The sequence below is a fragment of the Lonchura striata genome, chromosome 3 (assembly GCF_046129695.1).
Source record: "Lonchura striata isolate bLonStr1 chromosome 3, bLonStr1.mat, whole genome shotgun sequence".
Lineage (NCBI taxonomy): Eukaryota > Metazoa > Chordata > Aves > Passeriformes > Estrildidae > Lonchura > Lonchura striata.
The window spans coordinates 84,132,364-84,154,044 of NC_134605.1; the positions used below are offsets into that span (position 1 = coordinate 84,132,364).

The window sequence follows — 21,681 nt, forward strand, 5'->3', positions numbered from 1 at the left end:
GAAGCTGTCCGCCACTAACTGTTGAATAGAAAGCTGATGTTCTGTTACAAAAGCATCACAAAAGCAGAGAAATACTATGAGTCATAAACTTCAAGAAGACTAAATTACGAAGAAATAATAAAATAATTTTTCCTTGAAAATTTGTGCGAGCAACAGCCTTCTGTTTCCCATTTTATTACTCACTGAAAACCTTTGAAATAGTAGACCTGTCCTAAACAGAGGACAGATGCAAAGGGAAAATGCTTACCATTATATTTAGTTGTTAGTAAAACATTTCTGGAAGAAATAAGACCAGTTAAATGAAGTACTTATATTAGGATGTTTTACATGACACACATAGTAAATTGTAATACGGTGAAATGGAAAATATGGATAATGATAGCATATTTAATTAGAGTTTTCAAAGTAAGCAGCAAATGCAGAAAACAAGTTCCCTTGATTTTCCTGCCTGTCTATCAAATATAGTTAAGATTACACTGTGACAGGGTTTCCAGAAAATGGCTTGGTCAGAATTTTTTTCAGATGAACTCTGTGTCTCTTTCTTTAAGAGACAAAGGTAGCTATGAAGACAACTTAAAAAACATGGATTAACCATCAGCACCCAGAGGGATAACTAAAAAGTAAAGTAAGGTAGTAAAGGTAGAACATCTGTGCCAGAACCTAGTATGTGGACACTGGGAACTGAAAGTAGGTTTCTCAATAAAACATTCTTTTGCCAGATAAAAAGCAAAGAAAAATGAGTTTTTCAAAACATTCAAGATCTGTTAGCTGATTTATTGTGAAAAGTCAGTGGAAGAAGAAATGAAGGCAGGCACAAACTTTGTGGCCCCCTTGGCTACTGCCAGCAAGTCTCCTTCCCATCTCTTACATGAGCATGCACATGCATGCCCTAGCCTTTTTCCACACTTCCACGAACCTCAGGATTTGTCATTATTGATCACACCTGCTGGCCATGATAACACATACATATGTGACAAACTACCTGATAAAGCACTCTGAACAAACATTCAGGAAAACACTCTATCTTTGTAAGCAGCCACCAAGTGACAATTCCATAAATCAGCTGCTCACTGGAAGGCTACATGCCTTTGGCTAAAATGGCTCGTCCATTCACCAACAGAAAGTAATGGGGTTTAGTATAGGAAGTGTACAAACCCAGGCTGAAGGGAACAGGTGTGCATCCCATCCTTTGTTCTCCCACTTTCAGATGTAGAAAAGGGATTAATTTTGGGACAGTGTGGTCAGTGCAGAATCTGTGAAGAGATTTTTACTCCTGCTGATTCTAATTTGTTGTCAAAACTTATGACAAGTATTTATGATGTATCTTCTGAGTACTGGTGCTGCTGCCCAAGGACAAGAATAGATATCCTTTGGAAATAACACTGTCTGAAAGAAATGTATGTAACTGCAGTGGGAGCTAGCAAATTACAGATTCAGAGCCATAAAATCATATAGTCGTCATTCAATATTTTTTTAACTTCAATTTTTATTTCCACATGCAGTATCTGTTTTACTAAACAGTGCAGAGGGAAGAATGGGGAATACTAATGGACTATCCTACATCACCTTGATAATCACTGCCCAGTGAAAATTAGTTAAAACTTGAGGCTTACTATTTACCAGTTTTTACTTCATGCCATGCATGGCTATTGGCTCTTTAAGAATTTATTCCTGTAACCACTTACAATCTCTCTAACAAGCTAATGACTCACTCAAGCCAAAAATCTTACACATCTAATGTAATAATGCTATTAATTCCTGAAATACCAGCCAAATTATAATGCTTATTCGTTCAACTCCTGAAAATGAGAAAAAGAATTTTAATGAACAATTACTAGTTCTGCAGATGGAAATTTCTTTTTTTGGCTCAGACTTTGACTCAGAAGCTACAAGTGCTATATGTGAAAGGCCAGAGCAGGCATGAATTGCTGCTGATTTGAAAGACTTCTGACTAGTTTATTGAAAAACCATGAAGGATGTAGACCTAGCTTACTTGTTTTTAAAAGTAAGATGTCTTGCATTATGCTTTGGTTACAAACATGCTATAAAATATTATAGCCTTACCAAGTAAATATAGGATTAGGGTATACCTAATGTAATTAATACAAATTTAAGAACTATATCTTAAGATGAAATATGCTTTTGTTAATGTTTCATTAGGAATAGCTAAAAAAAGCCTAAAAATATATATTTTCTTTAGGTTATTAGTTTTGTTTTGAATTCTGGCCCTGATAATTTAAAATAGCATTGTTAATTCTCGTTATTTACAATCAGTTTACAATCTATTGGATTTTGAGCACTGTTAATACTCAAATATTTACTTTAAAGATGGCAATATTTTTATAGTCTGGGAACCTGGCTAATAAAATCTTTAATTATGGTGAAATTTAGCTTTTTTTCCCTGTCTTCTCCATTTATTTTAGTTAGCTTCCCATTAGAAGGAATATGATTGATAAGAAACAGAGACATTTTGCAAGATTTGAAAGATTATATACTTCCATCTCATCTCCTTTTAAAGAGTTTTCAATTGTTTAATTGGACTGGATTTTAGCCACTGACTGTAGATGACCTGAAGGTTTGAAGCATGTATACATGTATCACAGCATTTCAATTGCAGGGAGGAAATGTCGCATGTAGGAAACTGACTCCTTATTTTATTCTAAGTGTTTCTCAAATTAATCTTTTCTTCCTGGGTCCTTCCTTCAGCCCCTCAACTCTTTTCCTGGTTTGGACTTATTCACCTCATTAAGTCCAATCCACAAAAAACAGACAAGGTTTGGGGCAGTTTAGATGTAGGCCTTTACCCTTTCTTTCTAAATCTTAACTCTAAATGCAGTGCTTAAAAAATACCCAATTTTCAGTTTAGGGCCTAATGGAATTGAAACAATTCCATCAGCCTGTTGGAAAAGACTGTCCCTTCCAGTGTCTGGCCAAATCCTCCCAGATGTGCCTGCTCAGGGGCAGCAGGAGTCACCTTCCAAAGTATCTCACAGTACCAGGAGCAGAAAGAAATGGCCTTCCAGATGTTCTGACGGGCATTGCTTCTCACTGCTCAATCTTGGAGTCAGAAAACAATGGGAAGGGTAGCTTGCCTAACCACTGCACTTCTCTTGTCTTTTTACAGCAAATAAACTTCCAAAGCTGCATCAGCCACATGAGAGCAGCTCTTCGATCACAGCCATGGCTTGTGACAGGCAGGCACAACACAAAGAAGAGGGAGAGTTGCGAAGAAGCTGGCAGATAGTGTTCCTATTAATAATTCTTTACTTTAAGGAAAAGGTGCTTATCTGCTCTACACAACCAAAGCGTGACAGAGTAGCTGAAATGATACAGCACTGTTGCAAGAAAAGAACTAAAGTATGTCTGAATGCTTTATCCTGTGACCCAGGTAACACTAACACCTTAGCAAATGGATTCAAAACATAAAGCAGGGCAGGTCACCACCCAGGGGTTCAGTAACTTACCTCAAATACTCTTTTCTGTTGTGTCAGTACCTCTCCTGTTATTACGTACACAGGATGCTGCAATCCTACTGAGATGTGTTCCAACAGTTGAAAACAGCCTACCTTGATTTATTGCTGCAATAATCAGTCCTTGGCTTGGCAGCACTTCAGTGGGAATTGTGGCGGCCCCCATTTCTCAGAATCAAGTCTAACCTGCTGTAAATCAAGCAGGGGCTATCAGCGACCGCTTTTGAAAAAGTGGACATTTTGCCTTTCTGCATTCATTTATCAATTCCAAAAAAAGGAAACATGCTCATTTAGCATGGACCTTGCCACAATTAATCCATCGATATTGCCAAGGCTCTGGAAAGAAGTCTGCTCACACTGCCTTTTTATATATATATTTTTTTTTTTTTTTGCTACATTCACTGCAAACACTGTGCTGTGGTCCAACTAATCAGTATTGTTGGGTAAAAAGAAGAAGGAAAAAAAGCAATAAATATTCCATGAATATTCTGGCTTTTAAATAGCAAGACATTTTTACTTGACTAATTTTTTTTTCCAAATTTTGAAATGAAATCAGAAATAAAACCAGAATTTAGAGAAAGTGCATATAATTCTTGCCACAGATATTATGTATTTTAAGTTAAATGGGTTATAATAAAAAAAAGTTTGTTTATATTAAATCACATAAAAGATAACTCTCCAACTGGTTTTCATAGCAGAAAAAAAATTTGTGTGAAAATTTTTGGAAGAATTTATTGCATTAAAAATCCTTCTTTCTGGATTGAATTACTCATTTGTATAGTATCCATTGATTGTGATTATTTGATTTAATATTTTCACTTTGAAAGTTCTTGTTTTCTTTAAGAAGAAAAAAAAAAATATTCCAAACCCCACTGCCAAGTGACCAGCCTCACCTCATTATTTGCTATTTCAAATCCTGTGAGTTCTCCAAACAGTTTCTTCAAACTGCACTGACTATAAAGAAATGCACATTTTCCCTCTCTCTTTAAAACACCATTCAGATGTTTTTACTATAGAATCTACCTTTATTCTATCCAGATCAGTCAGTGATTGGTGAAACAGCTATTTTGGCTAGAGGGATACTAAGTGGAACAACCCAAGCTCTTTCAGCCACACACAGCGAAAGCATCTGTTACGTATTTTACAAGTTGCTAATGACAGAGAACAGTTTTTAGCTCCTAATGAAAGAACATAAAATACAACCACACTAGGAAACAGATAGAAGGTACTGGAGTCTTCTTTACAAACATATGCTGCTGCATTTCCACTGAATAAAAAGAAGACTTTTATCTTATATATATTTTTAATCTAGTATTTCCATTTAAATATTTATGAGTGTATTTTTATTTTCTTGTAGATTTCTAATATCCTGACATTTTTTGCGTCTCCTTACACTTCATAAAGTTAGTTTGAAAGCTAACTGAGGAAAGTAATTTTTCCCCATGTTTGAAGTAAACACAGCCACCACTGTTCCTTATTTTTATGGGACAATGGCTCTAAGGCACTACCTTTGCAATATAAAATTTTTAATCTTCTTCCTGAGAATATTTAAGTCTCCTGCTAGTATGGAAGATAAATCTCAGACTTAGTTCATAGAAGCATAAGTAGCCTTGGTGCAGGCTTTAAAAAACACCTTATAAAACCTAAAAATCTTTACATGCAACATTTCACCCCACATTTGCTCAGGAATATAAAGAGAAGATACCCAGCTGCTGCCAAAGAAAGAAAAAGCTAAAATTCTGAAACGCTGCTATTTTTAAATGCATACTCTGCATTTCAAAAACTTATTTAGATGGGAAATCTTAAATAAGTCACAATACTAAAAAGGGGTGATATTCTCTTCACACAGTTTGGTCATTGAAACAAGCCTAGGCTAGTCCTGCTGGTTTGGTTCAGCTTTTGTACAATGGGGGTTAAAATGTGACACTGGAGGTATGCAGGCACCTTGTATAACACTTGCTGACATATGGATGTGCATTGAGGAAATCAACAGTGCCAAAATTATTTTCATTAAACATTCATATTTGCCAGTAGGTTTAGAAAATTAACAATTTTACCCTTTAAGAAGAAGAATTAGCTACATATGATAAGAAACAGTTGATGCATTCTCTATCCACAATTTGACATAACTTCATTTATTCAAACAAAAGCACTTTTGAAGAAAGGAACAGTAATTAGCATTTTCCCCCTTTTTTCATTGTTATTGATGTCTCTCTTTCTAAAGTTTACATTTTTTTTTTAATAAGTAGTAATGTTACAGATTGATTAATTTAGTTTGGATCTAAGCAAAATTCAATAGAATCTGTATCCTTATTCAAATGCTACTCTTTAGAGATGGAAATCCAGTGAATTTATCTTCATTACCAAGGCCAACAGTGGATTTATCAGAAAACTAATCACTGCATAGCCAACATTTGGCACCTGAAGGACTGCAAAACTTCAAGATCTTGACAGAAGGTCAATGGAATAGGCTGATGTAGACACAAAAGTAATTTCAAGGGTTTACTAAAAATCTCAAGGTACGCCAGGTAATGCAGTAGTTAGCCATTCATAATAGTTAACTATAATAGCAAATATTCCTGACACTGAACAATAAGATAGTTGCATTGATAATGAACATATGGAAATTTTTTAAAGAAAATATTTATAAAATTTTATCATAAACTCTAGTGAGACTCTCTATGGTTTGGTATATTTCACTGGTAATTTGCTGTAAGAATTCATGTCTCTTATATTTAACTATATGGAAAACAGAGTCCAACTGCTAAATATCACAGGTGGTAAAGAACAGAAAACATTTTAAAAAGCAACAAAGCAACAAAAAATATTTTAAAAATTAAGAAACAGTAAAAATACTAGGCAACAGACAGAAAAAAAAGAGCAAAAAAAGAGCAAAAAAGAGCAGATTTGCACTGATGGCACAGTCCTGGTCAAAGAGAGAAAGAACTGAAGACATCACATGCTGCTGTTCCACAGCAATGGCCAAATGACAATGTGGGGTAACAGTCAACAACAAAATAAAATCCTTTCAGGTGCTAAAGAAAGCAAAAGCTCAGTTTTGGCTACATATTCAAAACCTGAGCAGGCTGATGAGCCTGGAGATTCTAGTGACACATTTAGCAGCGGAGAGCTAAGGAACTAAAATTTCCATCTCCTACAAGTTCCTTCCAATACAAGAAGTTTCCACTTCTTCCACAAGCATGTCTCAAGCAGGGTTCATGTGCCTAGGTATGATGAGGCAGGGTCAGAGAGTTATGGAGTGCCATATCTGAAACCAGGTCCCTATGAGAGTCCATCCTGGTGAGTGCAAAAATGTACCCTATGAATGGACCTGTAAATGCCTGAGCCAAAAGCTGGAGCTCAACTTTATATCCCTGATGTCTCGCACTCTCTTATCACCCATCTAGAAGGACCCACAACCTGACCCCCATCTCCTCTGACTACCCCACATCTTTAGCCAAAGCCAGCATTACACAGGGTTTATGTTTACATGTCTGTGAGAGATCCAGTCAGAAACACCCCTAACAGCATTCAAACACTGAATGATATGGAGGTCCTCCACCCTGGCCAGTTGAGTATACTTCTGTAGATGAAGCCTGATACAAGTATTCAGGACCACCCAAGGCTCTTGGTTTGCTAGAACCCAGGAAAGATAACTTAAATAAAACTGTTCACAGCCAAATCAGTTCAAAATGCAGTACAGATGATCTAATGACCCCTGAAATCAACAGAAAACAGATTTCTGAAGACTGCAAGGAAAAGACGAGTGCAAAAAAAAAAAAAAAAAGAAAATAAGAAAAGAAAGTTTCTAGATATGAGTAAATAAAGTTTTGCAGTCATGATAAAGTAATGTCTGAGAATGAACAGTATGCAGAAATGTATTTGAAGCAGGGAATCCCCAGGCTGCTTAGCTTCTTACCTGACCATGAACTTGGAGCCAAAGAACATATTCACATGTTTCCCAGCAAAAATTTGAACTTAAGGAGGAAAAAAAATCATGGAATCATAGAATGACCTGGGTTAGAAGGGCCTTTAAAGATCATTTAGTTCAAACACCCCTGTCATGGGCAGGCAGGGACACCTTCCACTGGACCAGGTTGCTCAGAGCTCCATCCAACATGGCCTTGAACGCTTCCACGGATGGGGTAACTTCTCTGGGCAACCTGATTCAGAGTCTCACCACCCTCATAATAAAGAATTTATTCCTAATATCCAAAACCTACTGTCTTTCAGTTTTTAGTCCTGTCACTCCACACCCTTGTAAATAGACTCTCCATCTTGCAGGCTCCTTTGAGGTACTGGAAGTCTGCAATTAGATCACCCTGAAGCCTTCTCTTCCCCAAGCTGAACAATGCCAATTCTCTCACAAAAGGTGTCATCACGAGATTTAGTTCTTCTCTGACTTAGTTCCACTCATCTTCTGAGATCTTGTGAGGTATTGCTCTCTGGATTTACACAGGTTTCTACACTCAGCCAAAAACTGCAAAACAACTTTCAGTGTGGACTAGTGAAAGGAGGTCCATGCATTGTTTTTTTTTTTTTTATTGTACATTCAGTGACTGTTCTTCAGGAATCACAAGAATAATAAAACTATTTCTACAGAAAAGTGGGCTAATTGCCATACATCTCATTGTGTCAGTCATTAATTTCTATGAACATATACTATCAAAAACAGCAGATAAATTGAGAGAGCAAAAAAAAGCAGCAGCTTTTTTTCCTAAGTCACTTGAATTTGTGAACTGGCATTTTCTAAGACAAAAAGGAACAACTACTCCAACAACCTTAGATTTTCTTCTTTTTCTATTTCTCCCTTTCATGTCTTGTCAGTATGAATAACGAAGGGTAAACACCCAGCTGGTTATACATTAGATATCAGTCTGGCTTTCTCTTGGGAATGGAACATGCTACATTCTGTGCAATATAATAGTGCAAGGTAAGGGAGAAAGAATAAGAAACCCCAACGTAAGGATGACTTTCTTCCACTAAGTCAGCAACATTTTTAGATTTTTTTTTTTATATTATGTCATTATAAACAACTCCAACTTTAGTTGAAAATATATGGAATGGATTTCCTTACATTTTAAATACTCCCTGTCCAAAGCCAAGAAAATGTAAGAAAATTACATTAACTACTAGCAAAAACTGTTCACTCAGTCAAGGTTGGTTTACAATAATACTACCTCTAGCAGCCAGTATTACAGAGCAAACAAACAATAAACTGTCATGCACGGAAATTAATGTATGAAACAGAGGTCTGCAATGGAATCCATATAAGCAGTGTAGAATATGCTGTAATGGTTTGTTATAAAGCTTCAGATAGACCCCAAGCAAACATTTACTGCCCATGTTTAAGAAGGGAGAGGCATTCTCAAGCTTTTTCTGCCAGATGCACTATTTCTCCAAAGTCTTTCAAAGTTCATTAGATGTCATGGTGGAGGAAAAGAGCAACTGTGACATGAGCTGCTAAAAATACCTCTTATTGGCATCTGTTCTGTGGTATTTTGTGTTCATTGGAACCTTCAGTGGGTGTGTGAAATTTTCCAGCTGCTTATAACATATAGGACTGAGCCTTAAAAGACTCAGTGACAGACCTTGTGTTATAGAGAAGGGAAGGTCTAGAAGGGGTACAAATAAAAAGGGCATCACTACTTGCTAGTACACTCTACACTGTTTTACAGCACACAGAAGCCTGCTTGCAAAAAACCATGTTTTACAAAATGGTGAAAGCCTATGCAAAAACTGGTTCTATTATTTCTAAACGTTTGCCAGGCATATACTGTGTTTCCACCCTGAGAGTGTCTGCTCGTTTTCTTTTCAACATATAGCAGATTGGAAATGACTTCTTGTTTTTGCTTATAAGAAAACTTCAGTATTGTTTTTCAGAATTCCATATGCAAAGGCTTCACCTACATCTTTGACTCTCAATAAAGCAAATGAAAAGCTGAGAAAGAGGAACTAGCCATTTAGGCTTACATGTTTAGTGAATAGTCTGGAGAAATCACAACTAGCAAGACAAAGAAGCAGAAGCCATCGAGCAGGATGTTGAACCAAGGCAGTATGGGAGCCCAGCATGCAGTAGTGGGGTGAAAGGCTGTTCTGTGCCACTGCTCAATTTTGTCACCATCTTCACCATATTAACTGCCCCAGTAGGAGCCAACACAAACTGCAAAGTTATTAGTGAACAGGAGCTTATATTGCCTTCTGTAGCTAAATTTCCTATATTAAAAAATGTTTTCTGCCTTACTGCCTTCTCATGAGGTAGTTGTTTAAAATAATGATAAGTAAAAAATAAGAGCTTTTCAATGTTCCTTTATGATTTCTCACAGAAAAAAATGTCCAAGTTAAAGGAACAAAGAAGTAAACTTACAATAACACCTTTATGAAATGCTGTGGGTCTTGTCATCTATATTAACTGATATTTGCCATAGATATAGCAAATTGTCTGTGGCAGGTGGCTGGCCAAAAACAAAAGGCATGAGAAACACAGAACTACTTGCACTTAATTAAGGAAGTGTCCCATTATCTGGCATTAGTTATATAAAACAAAAATAAACTTGAAGAAGCTTAAATAATCTCAGATGAGAGAAAATAAAAGAGCTTCATCATAACCTGTTTTCAGTGAAAGAAGCCTCAGTGACTTAGGGAAAATCCACCCACATTATAACCTCTTTCCAACTATTTAATGTGCATTCTGAATGACTGTACAAGACAGCTGAGATAAGCAGAAAGCTCCCTGCTTAAAAATTATTGCTGAAGATTTTGTTTCACTATGTCTCCACAAGGAGATTGAGTAAGACTTTACTTCCATCAGCATTTCCAGTGAGAAGAACATTAATCACATCACTTTATGGAATACTTTGGCATTACTTATCTTATTTTTTCTACATTGTAAGACAGGACACAATTTCTTGTGAAATGAATAATGAGGAATTACCACTTAGACAATGGAAAAGGGCAACCTGTGATGTTGGTCCCAGCCAGGTGGCACTCAATATGCTTTTATGAATAATTTTCAGCTACAGCCCCTATGGAATCCTCTTATGAAATCCCCATTATCAGAGATATGCATTGGTAAAAGAGCAACAGACAGCTATTTAGATGAGTATCAGATGTCTCTTTGAGATTGCTTGTATTGCTCATAAGGGTTTTTCTGTTTCAAGGAGAAATGAGTAATCAAATAAACTGTTGTAAATATAACCTGCTATATTTCTCATACATCTATATGGAAAATGTCAGTGTGTGGCTAAGCACACTAAAATCAGTACCTCACAAGAAAATGGGTACTGCAAAGTAATAGTGTATTTGTGAGTCTCTTAGAGTAATGAAGAAAAACTTACTGAAAAAGCTAAAGTTTGCACTGAATCAACAAAATAATCTATTTCTGTGCTTTGTAAAAGTTTATCAGTGACTCTCAGGAACTTGGATGGTGTAAAACGTATTAAGAGTTAATAGCTCTGGTAAGTATAGGAACTTTCAATGGCAATTATACAATGTTCAGAACTCAACCAAGCCTGACTTCATCATAGAACCCTTCCACAAAGGGAGTTACACCACAGAAAACCATATCTGGTTCTCCTCTTTCGAAATATGCAATATTAGATGGCATCAGATGAAATTTGATTCCAAGTCAATCAAATGAGAAATTACAGAGCAAACAGATGCAGCAAGGAAATGGAGTAGGGAAAAGAAAATTTTATCCTCAGCCCACCTCTGGCCCCAAGAGCTATGAAGAACATTGCCTGTGAACTCTGAGGAGTGCAGCATGGCATTTGTGCCTGGTTCCCCAGGACCAGCTGTCCCCTTGGTGGCAACGCTGCCAAGTTAAAAGCGTTCAGCAGGTTGCCAGTCCTGCAACCTGAAGCCTTTCCCACTGCTCCTGCCGGGAGGCAATCCTGCTGCTGGAGAGGGCTCGTGCTGCACTGAGGGCAGTGGCACTCCGGATATCCGCTGTTGGACAGCTGCACAACACTCGATCCTGGCAGCGCCCGCTCCTGCGGCCAGGAGTGGGAGCTTGATCTGGCATACAGATGCTGAGCATGCCTGGGCAGTGACCCTCACAGGAGTTTCAGACACCAGCCCAGCTCTCTACATGAAGTCATCCTCACAGCCAAAGAACATGGATGGGGAGTAGATCTGACTGTGGAAATGGCCAGAGTTCTACACAGAGCGTCAGTGGGACCTGTGAGTACCAGGATGGCAACGTCACGGCAGTGCCAGGCTGCAGCAAACAGTATGATTTACAAACACAATGGGGCTCCCAACTGGTATCAAGCATATAATTTATAGTGAATGCTTTACATTTCTTTATTTTGTTAAACATTTAACTTAATTTTTTATAAAACAAAATTCTAAAAATATCCGACATGAGATTTCTAAATCAACAGGTAGAAAACAGGGAACAGAGGAAGTAGCAGTGGAGCTGAGGCTATGTTGGGAATTTGAAAGAGGGTGCTCTAAGCAGAAGAAGAGTTAATGAAGCACAGAGGAAGAATAATGATAACAAAATGACCCAGGACATCAATGAAGAGATAAGGAAAAAGCTGGAGGACAACAGGTGCGAATTTAGTCATCTGAGAAACAGATGTGGGGAAGATGACAGTGTACAGACTAGGAGAAGTGATGGAAAATTCACACTCAATGTAATGCTGCATTGACAGGGTGGTAAAACCACGAGTGTAAATACCAGCTTTTAATTCACATCCTATTTATCTTGTGGCCCTAGCACAGTCCCTTATCAAACTTTCTAATAAATTACAAGAAACAAAACTTTGGTGACTTGAAATACCCTCCACTGTTTCCAGACTTAAGCTGTACCCCAACACTGGCACCACCTGAAAAAGTAATTCACTGTGCAGAACTTGTTACAGATGTATAACAGATTAGTCATTGTTCAGGAACAAACCAAGAATAAATTACCACTATTCTGCAAACTAACAAAACAACCCTGACCAAACCCAAACCTGTACTTCTATTTCATTTAAAACAATAAAGATCCCTATACTTAGACATTGGTACCTTAAAGTAAGGAATGTAATAATTATTGAACAAAGACTGTTATGCAAAACTCACTGGAAATCATTGTCTAAAAAGATTACTTAAAGAGAAAATTATTAATGTTTGCTTACACATGTGAACATGAGAGACAGAATTGTTGCTCTTTACATATCATAGGTTTTTCAATAAATCTCATTTTTGCCAGTTTTGTAATTCAAATTATGTTCTTGAATGTTTTATCTCCATGTTCTGGAGACATTCCAATACAAAAATGAAGGTTTGGGCTCCCCATATTACAACTGCAAATAAAAAATGATAAAAACAAACAGAGGGAACATTTAATTCTTCATCTCCCACTGAAGAGCACTCAGCCAGGTGAATAACAACAAAAAATCTAGAACAAGAGAATACAATTTGTTGTAATGGTCTTTTCTACCCCTTAGATGTCATAGCCATGGAGGACAGCTTTTTTTTTAATGCAGTGAGATCTTTCTATGCAGAGTATTTTCATTAACATATTTCATTATAAAAAAATAATTTCACAAAATTCTTTGCCATTGATTTCCTATTCTGAGAGGAAATAGATCTTGCTATCCAGGGCTGGGCATCTCTGAGCATCAGGAACATAGACCTACTCTCCTTTTATAAAAAAAAAAAAAATGCACTTATGAATTGCTCTTTAAGTGAACAGTCAGTGGGAATTTGATAGCAATTTGCCAGAAGAATGTTTTGCCTGTGGGCTAGAACTGCTATGGGCAGCCCAGTGTCTCTTCAATGAACTCCAGCTTACCAGGGCATGTGTGAATGATTTCTTTATGCAAGGCCCTCACAGCCAGTGCACTTCTGAAGGAAACACTTGTTTTGAGGAATTCTCCTCTTAGTCTTCTCCCCACTCCCTTCGTCTATAAAAATAAAAAGTTAGCTTAAAAATGTACTAGAGAAATAAAACTGCATCCAAATAAAATTTATTCACTCCCAGGCAACTGTGGTGCTATTTCTAGCTTACTGGCAGAAGATGAATTTGTGACTTAAGGGCAGAATTTAATAAGTAGTAATATAGCAAAAAAGGTCCCTTTATACAGTAGGGATTTCTGTGCTCTGGAATGACAACTCTCAGACTTCTCTGTGTTGCATATCTGAACCTTATTGATGTTCACTTCACATTTAGGGATTGTTATATTTCTAAAGTTCTGGTTTTCTGGAAACTGTGCATTTTAAAAAGTGATAGTATATACTAGATACTTTTCTCAAATAAATATCTTTGTTTTGCCCATTCTGAGTATTAGTCTAGAATATCTGATAGAAATGTAAAACCACAAATTTAAATGTCTTGGTAGAGACATGAAAAAGTGTTTTTATTACCAAATCTCAATTATATCAGCTTGAATAGTCTCTTTTTTAGTTTTGGGTTGCATTTTTTTTTGTTTGTTTGTTGGACTTTTGTTGCTGCTGTTTTCTAAATTACTCTATTTTTGAAATTGCTTAAACAGACCTAATAAGGTCTAAAAAAGTGCAATAAATATACATGCTTTTGTATTCAAATATAATAATAAATAATCATTAAGCACAACTTACAAAAACACAGGAGACACACTTCAGCAATTTAATGTCTCTCAAGGTGGAAAGAAGAAGCTTTTCATTTCCAAGTGCAGGGAATTCAGAATAATCTCCTTAAATCAGCTTTTAGCAAGCAAGGAGAAAGTGCTGTTATTTATTCTGAAGTCTATTGCAACACAGGACATCAAAATCAAAGAAGCATAAGATGATATTTTTTTCTTTAAACTGGATTTTTGTAAAAGTAAAGAAGACACTACTGATACTTCAAAGATGAGACACATTTTAGCTGAATTTATATTAAAGTCTCTCAAATAATGGTGATATAATGTTCCTGCTGTTCCAAGATTGTAACATTCAGATAATATTTAAAAATAGCAATATAAATTAAATATTTTCCACTAAATTGGTCTAAGTAGTTTCTGCTCAATGGTGTATGCACTGCAACATTAAAGCATATTGAAAACATTTCTGTATTGCTATTATTTATCAGTGTAGAATTGTGAATTCATTGCAATGCCATCTGGGAACCAAATCACAGGAAAAAAAAGCCATATCTGCATGGTCAAATATTCATTTTGGTCCAATCATGCTGAAATGTCTGCAAATGCTTTAACAGTTTTGAACATCTAGGAGCTCCCAAGGAATTCAGGTTTGGATCCAACAGGATAATCAACCACTGGCACAATGAGTGTACACTGGTACAATGGGCAGAAAATCCAGTGGGATTTCCCACATATACAGAATAAAGCAGTCAGTTAGTAAAATATTTCAGTTAATATTTTGGGAGTTGCTTTTTAGATCTTGAGCAAATTGTTTGCTAGATAAATGATGCTATGTCATGATGCACACTCACGCAATTCCATCTCAAGAATTCCTGCTTGTTTGAGGAAAATCATGCTACAACACAACAGGGATTTTAAAACTACATCATGCTTTATATTTTTTCCAAAGTCACTATGCCACAATATAAGCAATTTAGTAAGAGTACTGTCATTTCTGTTAGTCATCAGACTGCTTTTAAGGAAAAAATTCTACTACTTCCATTAAAGTAGCAGAGTTGAAGATAATTAATACAGATTACTCCCCACAGAAGGAAAATAAGTCAAATTCCTGTGGAAATTTAGTTAAAATAATATATTTCTATTTCCTTCAGATAATTATTTGCTTTAGATTTATTAATATAAAGAGGGTACTAAAAATATATTAATGACTTTCTTTCTTTGGTGGCTGTTGCATATATTAGTTGTTTTCTTTCTCATTAAAACTCCTATATAACTTCATAACATGAAGACTGATTTTTTTATTACAATCTAGATTAATTTTGTGCCACTTAATTGTCCTGACATTATGACAGGTTTCTTTTTCTGAGTAGTTTCAAAGGGAAATTAGGCAAAAATCCAGAAACAAGCCAGCTAACTTAGCATAAGTGTTGACTGAAGGGAAATCTCCACAATCTCCAGAATACTTAATTATGATTAATTTCTTATTATGATGAAAGGGATAACAGTCTTATCTAACAACCATGAAAAAAAAAAAGCTCACAAGAAAACCACAGGAAATATAGGAAACAGTATCTGCAGCCCTCCTACCTTTCACCGTTTTGATTGCATCAAATGTGCACATCCTGGGCAGAAAGCTTTGGTAAGACACAGCAGACTGCAGGACTTCTGTAAGAGAGCAGGTGGGATTGGGAATCTAGTATGATGGTGTGACAAGTTCAGAGGCAGACCTTCTCAAATATAAACAATGGGGATAATGTTCCAGAATTTCTGAGGCTGCTGTGGGGACTAATGCTTAAAAATGCTGTATAAGCATTGCTTATTAACAGACAAGGAGAATCTTCTGGAAGATTGAAAGAGTTACACCCTCAGGGCTGCCTATGGATTGGATAAAAATATTTTTGGTTGATATTTGGCAAGAGCCATCTAGAATAAAAATTATCACACTGTAAAATGTGTCTCCCCAAAAGTTCTCAGATTAGGGAACAGTGCACCTGCAGGGGCAGTATTTGAATACATGTGCAAACCCTCACAGCGATCATAACTAGGGATTCAGGAGCTACTTCTTCAAAAAACAAAATGTGCTTCAATCCCTTTGGAACTGAAAAGAATCTGTATGAGTCAAGAGCTGAAGCTTCCTGGAATGCTGTAGGACATATTTCTGTGGGAGGGGGACATTCTGGGTCTGTTACAGACAGAAAGCACATGTTCAATACATAGTACAACCCTGTTTGCCCAACACCTTGGTCTGAAACCACAGCCACTGAAGCCACCTCAAAGATCAGTAACAGTATATGAAGTTGCTGTGCTGTGTTAAGGGGAATTAATTGGCTTCTTGGGCAGGTTTTGCAGCTTATGCAGATATCTACACTAATAAGCCAGTTACAACTCTTTATTTACTACACTGGTGTCATTTATGTAGACACTAATTCACTGGTCAAATTTATAGCTAAACTATAATACTTTAATTTTTAAAATATTATTATTTAATATGATATATAATTTTTATTATTCTTTATATTGCTGACATACAATTCAAATTAAAGTGTCAAAAAAGCAAATATAGCTGTATTAGTGATGACCAGATTTACAGCAATTTTAGAAACATAGGTGCTACATAACAGGTTTAAAATGCTGGTGAAAATTTCTAAAGACTGCCTAAAATGACAAAGAACTGTTGTTAGCATAATTCTTCAAGCTATGAATATGTATGAACTCTAATTCTGCTTAAGTGTATGAAATTTTTAAGTACATGAAAATTTTAAGGACTCAAATAACCTTGAATAAAAACACAAATTAAAAATTGAAAGTCTGATTTAAGGACATATAATAATATGCCAACAAAACACTTAACTTTAAAAAAAAATCTTATTTAAAAATCAATGTCACTTTTCTGCAGTGGTAAATGCTTTTCTGTCATATCAAGTCAGTGTATGCAGTTTAATTTACCTTTGATTAGATATGCATTGTATGAGTCAGTGCAGATCTTAAAAATCTATTATAAAATACTGCAGTCAGGAGAACAATAGTTAATGCAGAGCAGTTGACTCCTTCTGCTGATTGAGTTTGATTACTGCAGATGGCAACCACACATGCACAGGAAGGAAATAAAACACTGCAAGAGAATTCAGGGCTCTACGTCAAGGTACTGGCATAGAAGTCCTGGTGATGTTTTTCCCTCAACAAATTTCCAAAAAGGAACAAAACAAAGATAAATCCATAATGATGACATTTTTTTCCCCCTCTACATGTTTCAAGAAACTTTGCTTTAGTTTTCCTGGCTTGCTGTGTTGCAGTAGAGCAACTTGAATAATCAGAAAGTGGCTTTGTAGATAGGAAACAAGTGTAACTCTACGTGCTTTCTCTTTTATCAAAGATCCTCAACACACTTACAATGCTCTTCCCTGTGAAAAGAGTAAATTGTATTGTTGGAAACCTCTAGGTATCAGTGAGAAACAGGCAAGGGCTCACCACAAAGGTTCCTACCAGCAATAGGCAGTGTCTGGGCTTCCCAGGGACCAGCCTCACCACTGGAAGGGACTCAGACACATCTAAAGACTTTTAGAAGCCCAGCTCGGGCAGTCAGGACCAACTCTACCACTTTAGACTGCCAGCTCCTGCAACCAAGAGCTTGGATTCAAGGGGTTATTAGTCTCCATTTTAGATGCTTTTGTCTGAAAATTCTTTCTCCACAACAATCGTACACCACCAGGACAGCCTGCTTTGTCCTCCACTTTTCCTTCTGCACTTTTAAAAACTGATACACTTAAGTCATATTCAGTCACACAATGAACTTTTGTGTATTTATTTGCATGCCACTCTTGAAATAGAGGTAAATGAATGCAGATGATAAAAATAAATTGCACCTGATCATATCAGCAATAACCTGCAATTGAGGCCCAGCAGATTACCAGCAAATTTTTGTAGTCATCATGCTGGCCAGACACGGTAGGAACAAACAACAGTATAACTCTGCTTGTGCAGTTTCAGTTTCACAAGATGACATGTAGAGCTACTGACAGATTTGAAGCACTAAACCTGTGTGTACATTATTTCCCTATCAGATGTGACATTAACTTAATTACTGAAGCATATTTATTGCTAGGCATATAAAAAAACCACAGAAAACATGAACACTAGCAAAATCAGAACAAATAATAGGTGACCTGCTTTGTCCACAGGCACAGCTGTTGGTCTGGAGAAGACCTGGACAATCTTAGATATTACCAGATGCCTGTGGCTAGGCATTAAAAATGAACCCTAAAAATATGCCATAAAAAGTTTATAGACTTATACGTCCATTTAGCAGTATTTCCACACTTGAGTTACAGTTGATATTCTCTATAATCAAAGAATGAGACTAGACACCAATCTTAAATGGGACCTTTGAAAGTATATACTAACTTTTGATTAGAATAGTTTGGTGCTATATTGAAATCCTGATTTTGCAAGGCTGCAATAGCCATAGAGATCATAGTAATATATTCTATTTTCTTTCCATTCAGAAAGGATAATGAAATGGATATAATTTCCTGAAGGGTGGCAACAAGAAACACAGTTTCTTCTGAAATACAATACAAGAAATAAAATAAAAATTACAAGATACTGAGGATTAAAATGAAAATACTTTAAAGGCCTTAAGGCTTTTTATATCACATTTAATTTTATTTAAATTAAACTTTACAGAGTTATCTTTCTTTTTCCAGTCTTTCCACATTGGTGCCATATTTCTCTTTGTAAATGAAGGCATTCATGGTAGAAAGACTAAATATTTTCTAATTACACTGCTATTAGTACATTGAAATGATGTGGGACATTTCCTTGAGGCAGTCCATTGGGACACAGAGAGATAGGCTTGATTTTCCCCAGAAGGGAAAGCATTTAAAGATTATAATTGAACCTCTCACATTGGTCAAACAAGCCCAAAACATGGTCCAGATGAAAAGTTTTAAATTTATTTCTATTTCAATTGCAATGACAGTATCTTGAAAGTATTCAAACAGGTCTCTAATCAAACAGGGACTATTCCAGCAAAGGAATGGGGTCCTGTCTACCTTCTTTTTCCCAGGAATAGCAGTTTGGTGCTAGTCATTGCACTGGGGACATAGATCTAAAGCTTTCACATGTCAACCATTTTATGATGGAGGAGATCTCTGTCCTTTAATAATTTTTTTGTAAACTCACTGTCCAGGGCAGAACTACATCCCATGTGGCATGACTGTGGTTAATCAGCAGTTGGTCACCAACTCCCCCTCCAGGGCTCATTTAGTGTCATTCCCATTTCCATTTCCATTTCTATTCCCGTTTTTAAGCCAGATTCCCCAAGGACACAATACATTCTCATGGATCGTGTTTTTGAAAACTTAGAACAGGAGATAAAAGGAGCATGTCTTGAGGAGAGAATGAGACCACAAATGAACTGCTCTTTAAATTCTGGGAAATGATATGGTAGTGCACCCAAGTAAAAAGGTTTCAGAAACTTTTGTTTTTAATGGAAACTCAAAACTTTTCACAGAAGGTTACCATTCTTTGAAATCAAAACCAAGATACTAACTTCAAAACCTTTAATCACAAATACAGTTTTCTGTCAAAATGAAAAGATTTAGCAGAAAGGGTAGCATTCACTTTGTTTTCATCTATCCTAAGATTAGTTATATAGTCTAATGATGGAAATACCAGGATATAGATATCTCCTTGTGTTGATTCCTCCAAAAACATATGTTAAAATGCTCCTGTCATAAGAAGTGAGTTGTGGCTGGATTAGATGGATAAAAACTCTCCTTCACCACCCTTTGTCCCTCCTTTCATGCATCAGCTCACCAGGTATTGTAGTGGTTTGTGCTACCAGGCTGTGACATTGACTGAGGAAATGAATAGTCTGGATGAAAAGTGTTTTAGGGTTTCTTACAATGAAGATTTATAATTTCTCCTACTGTTTGCATCTAAAGATGGCAGCACATTTCTGCAACATCAAATAAATCTGTGAGTTACTGGATGAACTGGCAACTTTTGTCACAGACACAGTAAGGGGGCTCCACTCAGACCTGAAGTTATGTAAAATTCACTTTATCTGAAATGTTACAAGATTCAGAACTGCAAGTAAATTTCCATCTTTCTGTATCATCTGTTTTCTTCTGAAGTTGAACACATATATTTTAAATCTTTAAAACAGTACAATCACCTGGCAACTCTCCATTAATTTCTGATTACTATGTATCATGACATAGCTCTAAAAAAAAAAAAAATATCACTAAGCTAGATATATCCTTGAGTTTCCTCCTTTTTTAAAAAAATAATGCTGATGTTTTAAGTGGAACATTCCAGGCATACCTCCTCCATTGGTTACATTAACTCAAGCTCAGCATAGTTTCAGCTGCCCCATGCATGTTTTTTTCTGTGGTGTAAAGATGTGCATGAGAGCTCTCAGAAGAATTGCTGCAATTATTATTCCAGATCTTTGGCCACATCCTCATTTCAATTAAATTAGCAGCTGCTCCTCTTCATTCGTCTACCTCTACAAGAGCTGCTAAATTGTCTTGCTTCCAGATCCTTATGTCAGTAAAAACCAAGACAGAAAAGGGGTGGGAAAAACAAACAAACAAACAAACAAACAAACAAACAAACAAACAAACAAAATAAGGGATTTCCTCTTACAGATACAGTCTGAGTACCTAAAACGGATAAAACATTTGACTGGCAGTACAGACATGGTCACTGGTTTGTATGGCTTCTAAGGGATGACAACTACTCTTGACTGTGATGCCTCTTGTACTCTGATTCTCGAGCACTACTGACACAGATTAGTGATGAGCCCAGAAGTGATGAGCCAGGACTTGCTCTCATTATCCTAAGCACACATTTAAGACTTGTATTCACTGCATTAAGCTGACTGAAGCTTATGATGAGACTCATATAAAGCTAACAAGATTTACTTCTGGTTCATCCACTGACATTCAATTTATGAGTGATTTCTTTGCACTTGATCCCACAAAGTACAGATTTGTCAGACGATGTTCTTCAAAACACCTATTATTTCCTAGAAGAGCTGATGACTATAACTTGCTACATCATCACTGCGCTGACAACTCTGAGGTTCATCTTGCTTAATTGGCACACGTTCTTTAAGAAAACCACAACTCACAGGGCCAAATTATCGGCTCCTGAATGCTAATGGCTCATTTGCAGCTAAGACATGAGAAAATTGCAGACTGCATTGCCTCTAAAAGTTATTGCTCGAAAGAGGTTAGGTGCCTGATGCCCTGGAATGCAGAAAATTTTTTTTTTAATTACTAATTGAAGCAGCAATTCCTGATTGTGACTAAGGATATCAAAATTTTCCGTAAGAAGGTGTCTTGCTTTAATTTGACAGGGCCGCAAGAAGTTATTTCTGTTTTAATTACAATTACACAAGACTTTAGCCACATAAACTGAAACCACATAGCCTAGGCAAAAAAACATTACTCATGTAAAAAATTCTGACGATTCCTTATTTGAACTACTGAAAACACATACACTTTAAGAGAAGAGGAGAAATACCAAATGCTCTTAAATCCTAAACATAAATTACAGAACATAACATAAATTACACCAGTTCCTGATGGAGGCAGTAACACATGAATGAAACGGGGAATCCATAAAGGGGCAAATTTTGTGTTCAGTTA

General features: G+C 36.4%; 2 protein-coding genes across 3 annotated transcripts in view; both read right to left on the reverse strand.

Moving 5' to 3' along the window:
• KCNQ5 (potassium voltage-gated channel subfamily Q member 5) overlaps positions 1-21,681 on the reverse strand; it is a 277,344-nt gene that overhangs the window by 164,408 nt on the left and 91,255 nt on the right. Inside the window, exon 1 of one of the 2 annotated variants that reach the window (XM_021553816.2) lies at positions 15,611-16,203. The exons of the other annotated variant lie outside the window; for it this stretch is intronic. The gene's annotated coding sequence lies outside the window, so the exon portion shown is untranslated. Of the gene's footprint in view, positions 1-15,610; positions 16,204-21,681 lie in introns of those variants that run through there. 2 annotated transcript variants of the gene reach the window in all.
• RIMS1 (regulating synaptic membrane exocytosis 1) overlaps positions 1-21,681 on the reverse strand; it is a 417,183-nt gene that overhangs the window by 28,287 nt on the left and 367,215 nt on the right. The window lies entirely within an intron of this gene.